Source organism: Amblyomma americanum, chromosome 8, assembly GCF_052857255.1.
Source record: "Amblyomma americanum isolate KBUSLIRL-KWMA chromosome 8, ASM5285725v1, whole genome shotgun sequence".
Classification (NCBI taxonomy): domain Eukaryota; kingdom Metazoa; phylum Arthropoda; class Arachnida; order Ixodida; family Ixodidae; genus Amblyomma; species Amblyomma americanum.
The window spans coordinates 110212875-110220067 of NC_135504.1; the positions used below are offsets into that span (position 1 = coordinate 110212875).

A 7193-nucleotide genomic window follows, 5' to 3' on the forward strand; every position below is an offset into this window, starting at 1 on the left:
TAAAGAAAAAGTCGTTAAAACGGTCTGCAAGCTCTGATCCATGCGTGAATTCCCTGTCTATGACAAGGGGATCAATGAGAATGGTACTCTTTCTCGTATCTGGTTGTTCGCTAAATTCTTCCATACTTCATCACTCTTCTAGAGACAATCCCCATGAAAACATTCGGTGACAATGGTCACTTTCGCACTTCTCTCTTTAGTTGTTCCGTTTGTTACGAAATTCTTTATATTCTAGCCGCCTATTCAAACCACGTGTTTAACTGTTAGTACATCTTGTTCTTCAGGTCTATCTAGCTAATTAAAGCTCGAGTAATCCACGGCTTTTGAGTTTCTTTCAGATTCGTGGAAAATTATATCAGGAAAGAAATCAAACTATAACATGTAGCCTGGATATCTCTTTAGGACATGAGGTGTTAACAAATAAAATCTCACCAATATCAGCCCAATGAATTTGGCCAATTCTTTCTCTGAAGAGAAGAGAGAAAACGTAAAAGAGAAAACGGTCAAAACCCGGTGTAATATGGCCAAGAGATTGTCGCCATTTTTAGCGCAAAGTATTTCGTAATCTTAGGTAATAATGCTATAGTCATTTATCATTTAAAACTAGGATAACGAGGCCTGTGTAGACACGCCCCCTCCTCTTCTCTTTATGATTCAAATATAAGTGTTGAGAATCACGGAGTGCAAATTCATGTGAGGTTTGATTGCACCAGGTCCAGTAAATATACAAACATCAAAGGTGAAGTCGCATGACATCAGTAATGCATATTTATCATCGTTTTTCTACTCGACAGATCTAGCATTTAAATCCAGCAGTTTATAACACTTCTCGGTGTTTTTACATTCAACAAGTTTAGGAATTCCTTGGGAAACAATAAAGCACCTGCCCATGAGTGACATTAAAGGTGATAACCGTTACTGAAAACCTCCTACGTCCATAAATCCTTGCTATTTATCTCCTCTAGATCGTTTTCTCAGATCACAGCAACGATTGCAGGTAATTCAGTGCTCCTCGCGAAGACAGAACCGCTCCTTGTCAAACGAAGTTCCAGTCATGCTCTCATTTTCTGAGAATGGCCAAACATAACAGCTTTTTTTTCATAGATTGGCACATGTGCTCATTCATGTAGGCGGCCGAATCTGTGGACAGGTCTAGGGTAGCATTTGTCAGTCGTTTCTTTCAGTAAAGCTGATGAACTCTGTCACGTTTCCAGCGACGCTGGAACTAAACGGTTATCTTTTCCTGTGATGTCGTTTTCTTGCCTCGTTCTCCTGTCCTGTCCTATTCGCGAAGGCCTCACCTTTTTCTCCAATGAACCAACTAGCCCGCACCGTTCTACTGCATGTTTTTCTTGATTACTTATTTTGTGGGCACCGTGTATCACACGTCGATGTCATTTCTTCTTATGGATTCCTCAGTTGCTTCTGCAATTTTTTCAAGCACCCGTTCTAAATTTTCATACGGCTGCTTCTCGACACCTTTTTCTTCTAGGCTTTTGTTGGACGAATATTGTTCGAATTAAAGGAGCGCTGTTTGGGCTAGTCAGGTCTTTCTGAAGCTTGAAAGGTTTGTGCTAAAGCATCTCATTTTGGTCTCTGAGCTCTTTGCTCACGTTTGGCCTTACTTCGAGCCGCTGGTTTTTCTCGTCAAACGACTTGGTCTCGAAATTCATGCTTTCAGTTTGTCCATCTCACTTTTTCACGCTTCTCAATTCTTCTCGAAAGCTGGGCTTAGGCGCATCTTGAAGATTTTTCATTTCGGCATTCATTTCTTGTTTTAAATCTTCAAACACCCTCAAGATGTTGAATAAAATTGAATTGAATTGAAACAGCTAAGCAACTTCTTTAGCCAAGCTAATGCACAAACATAGGGTATGGGGAACTGGCGCTGAAGTTTGCGGTGCCGATTGCAGCGTCATAACACACTGCCTAGAGAGAAGAGCCAGCAGTTTCGGGTAGTACTCTTAGTACTTTTCCGCGCCACCTTACGGCGCTTATTGGCGTGAGCCTCCGCGCTCTGTCGAAGGCGCACGTGCCGTGCGTCAGCTGTCTGGGCTACGCCGGGAGAAGCTAGGCAATGAATGCTGTCAGCCAAACGCGGGTATCTAATCGCGCAGAATGTGTTCTCGAGTTTGCAGCGGGTCAGGTGGCTGACAAAAGCAGTTTTCAGACACCGAATGGAACAATTGCAGTGCCACCTTGGCACGGCCGGTTCCTCATAGCAATCTAGTAAAGGCTCTTCTAAGGCACTGGGCAGCAGTGACAGGGATGGGAAGCAAGAAGAATATTTGCTACACAAAAGGTCTATTGTGCACAAACCTGGAAGTTGTGGGAAGACTGTTTTGCTTCTGCGTACAGCGCTGCCACTACTCTCAATTGGCCGATCATTGTCGCCCTACGTATTTAGGGGTCGTCCAGGTTATCACGCGGTTTAGCAGCCGATTGCCGTCGTCCGGGTTTCATAGCTGTCATCCAGGCTATCGTGTGCTGCGGTTTGCTGAGAGCGCTGGAGTAGCAGATAAAGCCGCATATGCAATGACACCAGGCTGCTGCCACGATGATGATTCGAAATGCTCGATAGTTTTTTTCCTACCGGAGGACTGTCGGAGGACCACCGTCAGACAATCCGGCGGGTCCAGACATCACAAGCCACCGTAGTCCTGAACTATAAGAGGCCGCCCAGGTGAGTGGTCCAAAATTTTAAAAGCAAATTAACTTTTATCGGTCTCTTTTTCTTAACCTATTAAGAGACGGGCACATGTTCCGCCACCGAAAGCACTGCGTGGCATCATTTTTTTGCTGTTCCGAAATTGTGCATTTTGTGATATCTGTTCCCTGTATATTGCTTAGCAAGGTAAATTGCTTAATGCACATTTGTGTTTTATTTCATTTCACTTCTAGCCAAGGCAAGCACAGCGGAGAGGCGAGGTTATATAATAATTGTTATGCTCATTACGCGTACTGCGTTAAACATTTTTTCAAACATTGTTGCCCTGTATTAAGGTCAACCATGTTATTTTGAACAAAAACACTTCAAGCTTCAAAACCTGTGGTGGTGGTAGTGGTTTTATTAAAAATAATAGTAAAAAGGAAGGAAAAGATTTTTGCTAGCCCCGGCATCTGCCATCGATACTGAAGCACCTGAGCTGGGGTAGCGGAAATAAAGGATAGCAGGCAACCTGTGCTCAGATCTTCAGTACGTGCAGACAGCGATCATACAAAACCTCGTTGTGACCCAAAAGGCTCGCGGTTGACACGCATGCGCACGTGAAAGGTAAATGAAACATCTACAGACAGATGAAAATCGAAAATTTTGCAAACAAGTTCCTTTCACATTGTTAAACGCGCAAAAGAAAGAGCTGCGAACGACGACTATGTCACTACCGCCTCAACCACTCCAGAGCTTTTTGCACTTTTAAAGAACAGGCTAGTACCCAGGACACTTCCGCACACTTTCTCAAACACTGTCCTCCATAAGAAGGCCAGCTCAAGCGACCGAGGTTTCTGCAGAGACGCGTCTATGGAACGAAGGGAGGAACTCGGAGCGCAAATAACCATTCACGGCCTCAGCGCTCTTTGGTGTCGGCGATTTTGTGTTTGCGCCGGCACGCACTAAAGAGCACGATGTGATTCAGCGAATAGGCCGATACTTCGTTCCGCATCGCTGCGGCTGCAAGAGCAGCGGACGGACTTGTCCACATTGTGACGCCAACCTTTCGCGCCTCATTCGAGCCGATATGTCGGACGTGTTCTGGTTTAGTTACGCTTCCCCTCTGGCGGTGGAGGCTTTGTATAAAAGGTTCGGACGCACATGGAAGCTCACGTTCAGTCCCTTGCACTGACTTTCTACAGGAGTTCCCAGGAAGACCTGCGGCAGACTCAGCCCGAAATGAAGACACTGGTAAGGTTTGAAATTTCTTCCAAATGCCGATTTTACCAGCCGTCATATGATTGTAACTATTTGTTCTAGAGCGGTGCTTGACACTTAAGTAGTTTGTTATGTTGCCAATTCTGACACTAGGGGGAAGATTATTAACAATTTAATTCATTATAACAATACATTCTAAAGTGTGCAACATGTTTTAAAGAAAAAGAAAATGCGCATCATACCACCGACGAAATATTATGCTTTAGTGCGTGTGTGCGCGTGCGATTGGAAACATCACGCTCGTACAAATTTTAAAAATAGCAGCATAAGTAGCCCCTTTGCACTGCTTCCTTTAGAAACAAGAAAATACGCTCGCTTTTCGTTTCTCGTTTTGAACTTTTCACACGCTTTAATTCCCACTTTCGTGTACTGCCGCTTCGGTATTATGACCTCCTAGGTGCCAGGTTTCTGATTTTCTACGAAAGTATCTTATACGTGACACTGTGCTCCATGTGCACATCAACGGGAAGAAATTCATCTCATGCTGGGCATCATTAAGCTTCGTTCTTCAGGCAACCTCCAGGGCGCACGCGCGTCATCACACTGTGAGTTGTCAGCCCGTAAGCCCTACATAAAAACGGTGGCCAATGTTTTATTCACCTGGTTACGTTGGAACTGCGTTCGCCTATAGTTGATATCTTCTTCGACAAAGACAGTAAGGCCCACTGAACTGCTCTCATTGATATTCATGGCCACTTGCGTACTAGAGTGCAGCGTGAATGGGTGGTTATGCAGACAAGTCTACAATGTAGCTTAAGATTTGCCCCTGTTAAGCGCACTTTTTTCGCTGCGTGTGGAACGCAGAGACAGGGATGTGTTAAGGAAGAAATGTGGTTTCATACCTCAGATTTAGAAATCTTTCTTTTTTCCCTTTTCATCAATACAGGTTGCGCTGCTGCTGGTTGTAGCCGTGGCAATATCAGCAGTGAGCGCGGGCCATCACTACGGAGGCTACGGTGGTGGAGGCTACGGAGGCGGCGGTGGATACGGCGGCGGTGGTGGTGGCTACGGTGGTCACGGCGGATACGGAAAAGTCATTGTGATTCATGGTCACGGTGGAGGATACGGAGGTGGCGGTGGAGGCGGTGGCGGCTACGGTGGCGGTGGCTACGGAGGCCATGGCTGGTGGTAGCCCTACAATGCCGAGACTGGGCGACCATCCACGGAACATTTCCGTTTCAGCACTGCCCTTCGAGTGAAGCAATTAATGTACAAAGCACGTCATCTGATGCTCCCTTTGGTAATGTACCAGGCTGTAAATAATAAAGAGCTGTTTGCCAAATATTTTAGAAAGCGCTTTCTCTGGCGATGTCCTTCTGGCTGATTGCCTGTCATTTGCTTTCTTGGATGATAGCCACACGCTACATATTTCTCACTAGTCAGATTCACTTGCAAAACTGTCTGTTCCTAGTTACGCGCCGGCGTACAATTAGAGCTGTAACGAAAGTAACACAGCCAATGTGCAATACATGATGTGCCCTACAAAAAGTACATAAAAAAGACACAACCTTAAAAAATACCTAGCAGTGAAAGCCCATCAATATCTGTTACTTACTCAACGACGGCGCCCAGTCTGACGCCCATATGATGCAGGCCAGCCTTTATCACGTCTCCATAAAGTTCACATTTTCGACTTCTCACCCGTTTCTGAAAACACATTTAGAATGCAGATTATATGCACTCTGGCAGGTACCAACGCCGCCTGAATCGGATAAAGTCCCCCAATACAGCTGACACTGTAGGCTGTTCAGAGCAAACACAACAACACAAATGCAGCGCCTTCCTTGGCCCACTTCCCATCGGGGTTTTTTTTTTTCCATGACTAAGGTACCATGTGGGAAATATGAATAATTTTCATTCCCTCAAAACAAAAAAAAAATTGAGCATGAACAGCGGGTTTTCAGAACACTATTTGCTCTTAGCAGCTAGCGACCAATCATGAAAATCATTTCTGTCCATGAAAAGAAGGAAGACAAAATGTTGTGATATTTAAAGACTTAAAGCACCACCTCTGAATAAGCTGGACTTGTGAGACCATGTCATGTTCTTCATCCAAAGCCTTCAGAGTAAAACACGAACGAAGAAGAAAGTTATTTCAGTCTCTCACGAGCTGTTACCGAGGGGGGGGGGGGGGGGGGGGGGAGAGCGTTCCCCGCCAGAGCAAAGCGTTTAAAATCTCGGTTGTCTCCTGCTACAGTTTGCGCCTTACGACCATTAAAGTAACTAGAAATTGTTTCGCTCACCATAGCAGCCACGATTCTTGTATGCCATCGGTGACAACGCCTAAATATCGTCAGTAATGAACCTTTCCAATGCTTACCACCTCCCTCTAAGTTTCAATGTGACTTATTAGAGAATTCCCATAAAAATTTATAATTGCCATGAAAAAACTGATAGGCCGCTAATAACGTACGTTGTCAGGCGAGCTAACAATAGCAGCACTGCCCTTCAGTGCGTGCTTAAAAGAGGTATCCAGAAAATTGTGGTTTGGTTTGGTTAGACCAGAATCAGAAAGTTCTATTGGGAAGAGCTATGAATCGGAATTAATAGAGAAAACATTCCAGTAACCTTTAATTCCTTAATTATATTACTGCGAACATCTAATTATTTACCTCGTCCATGGGCAGCAGATGCCTTAGTTATTGTATGCAACGCAATATAGACTCATTTAAACTACAAAGAAAACTTTAACTTATCTATAATATGTGCAAAAATGTTGACAATGTTGCCACCATTTCGGTTAGCTAAACTGTTAATAACTGTGTTGTTCTGACTGGGCTGGCCAGAAACGTTTTTTGACCGAAAAGCATGTCAGTACCGAAGCATATCTTTGTGTCTTGAAATATGTTGACATGTTTTGAGAGTAATCTACCAGGGCTTGTATACATTAATAAAAAGAATACGAGGTCTTGTTTCGCTCTCCTACTTGATAAATCTTCGAGGTTACACTTTTCAGGCATTCTTGTATGCTCGTAATAAAAACGCTGGCCGACGTATCTCCCATAGCACATGCGTACGAGATGAAGTTGAAAATTGCAGATTTTGGCTTTAAGAACAGTGCCGATGGAGTTCCAAATAACAGATACCATTTCAAGCTTAGTGATCACAAGCGAACAAAACAGATGTATCATATAATGGGGATTATATTATCCGCACGTAATTTTTACAATGAAGCCACGTATTGAGGAAGCAGAATTAATTCTTTTTTAGTTTGTAGTTTGTAGTTGATAAATAAGTTTTGTCGTTCAGCTCTCCAACTTTTTTG

General features: G+C 44.0%; 1 long non-coding RNA gene across 1 annotated transcript; it reads left to right on the forward strand.

The window, feature by feature from the left end:
• Nucleotides 1–3838: 3838 nt before the first annotated feature.
• On the forward strand, nt 3839–5212 carry LOC144100621 (uncharacterized). The gene is made up of 2 exons (XR_013307763.1): nt 3839–3901; nt 4815–5212. It is a non-coding gene; the product is annotated as an uncharacterized LOC144100621 (long non-coding RNA).
• Nucleotides 5213–7193: the final 1981 nt, after the last annotated feature.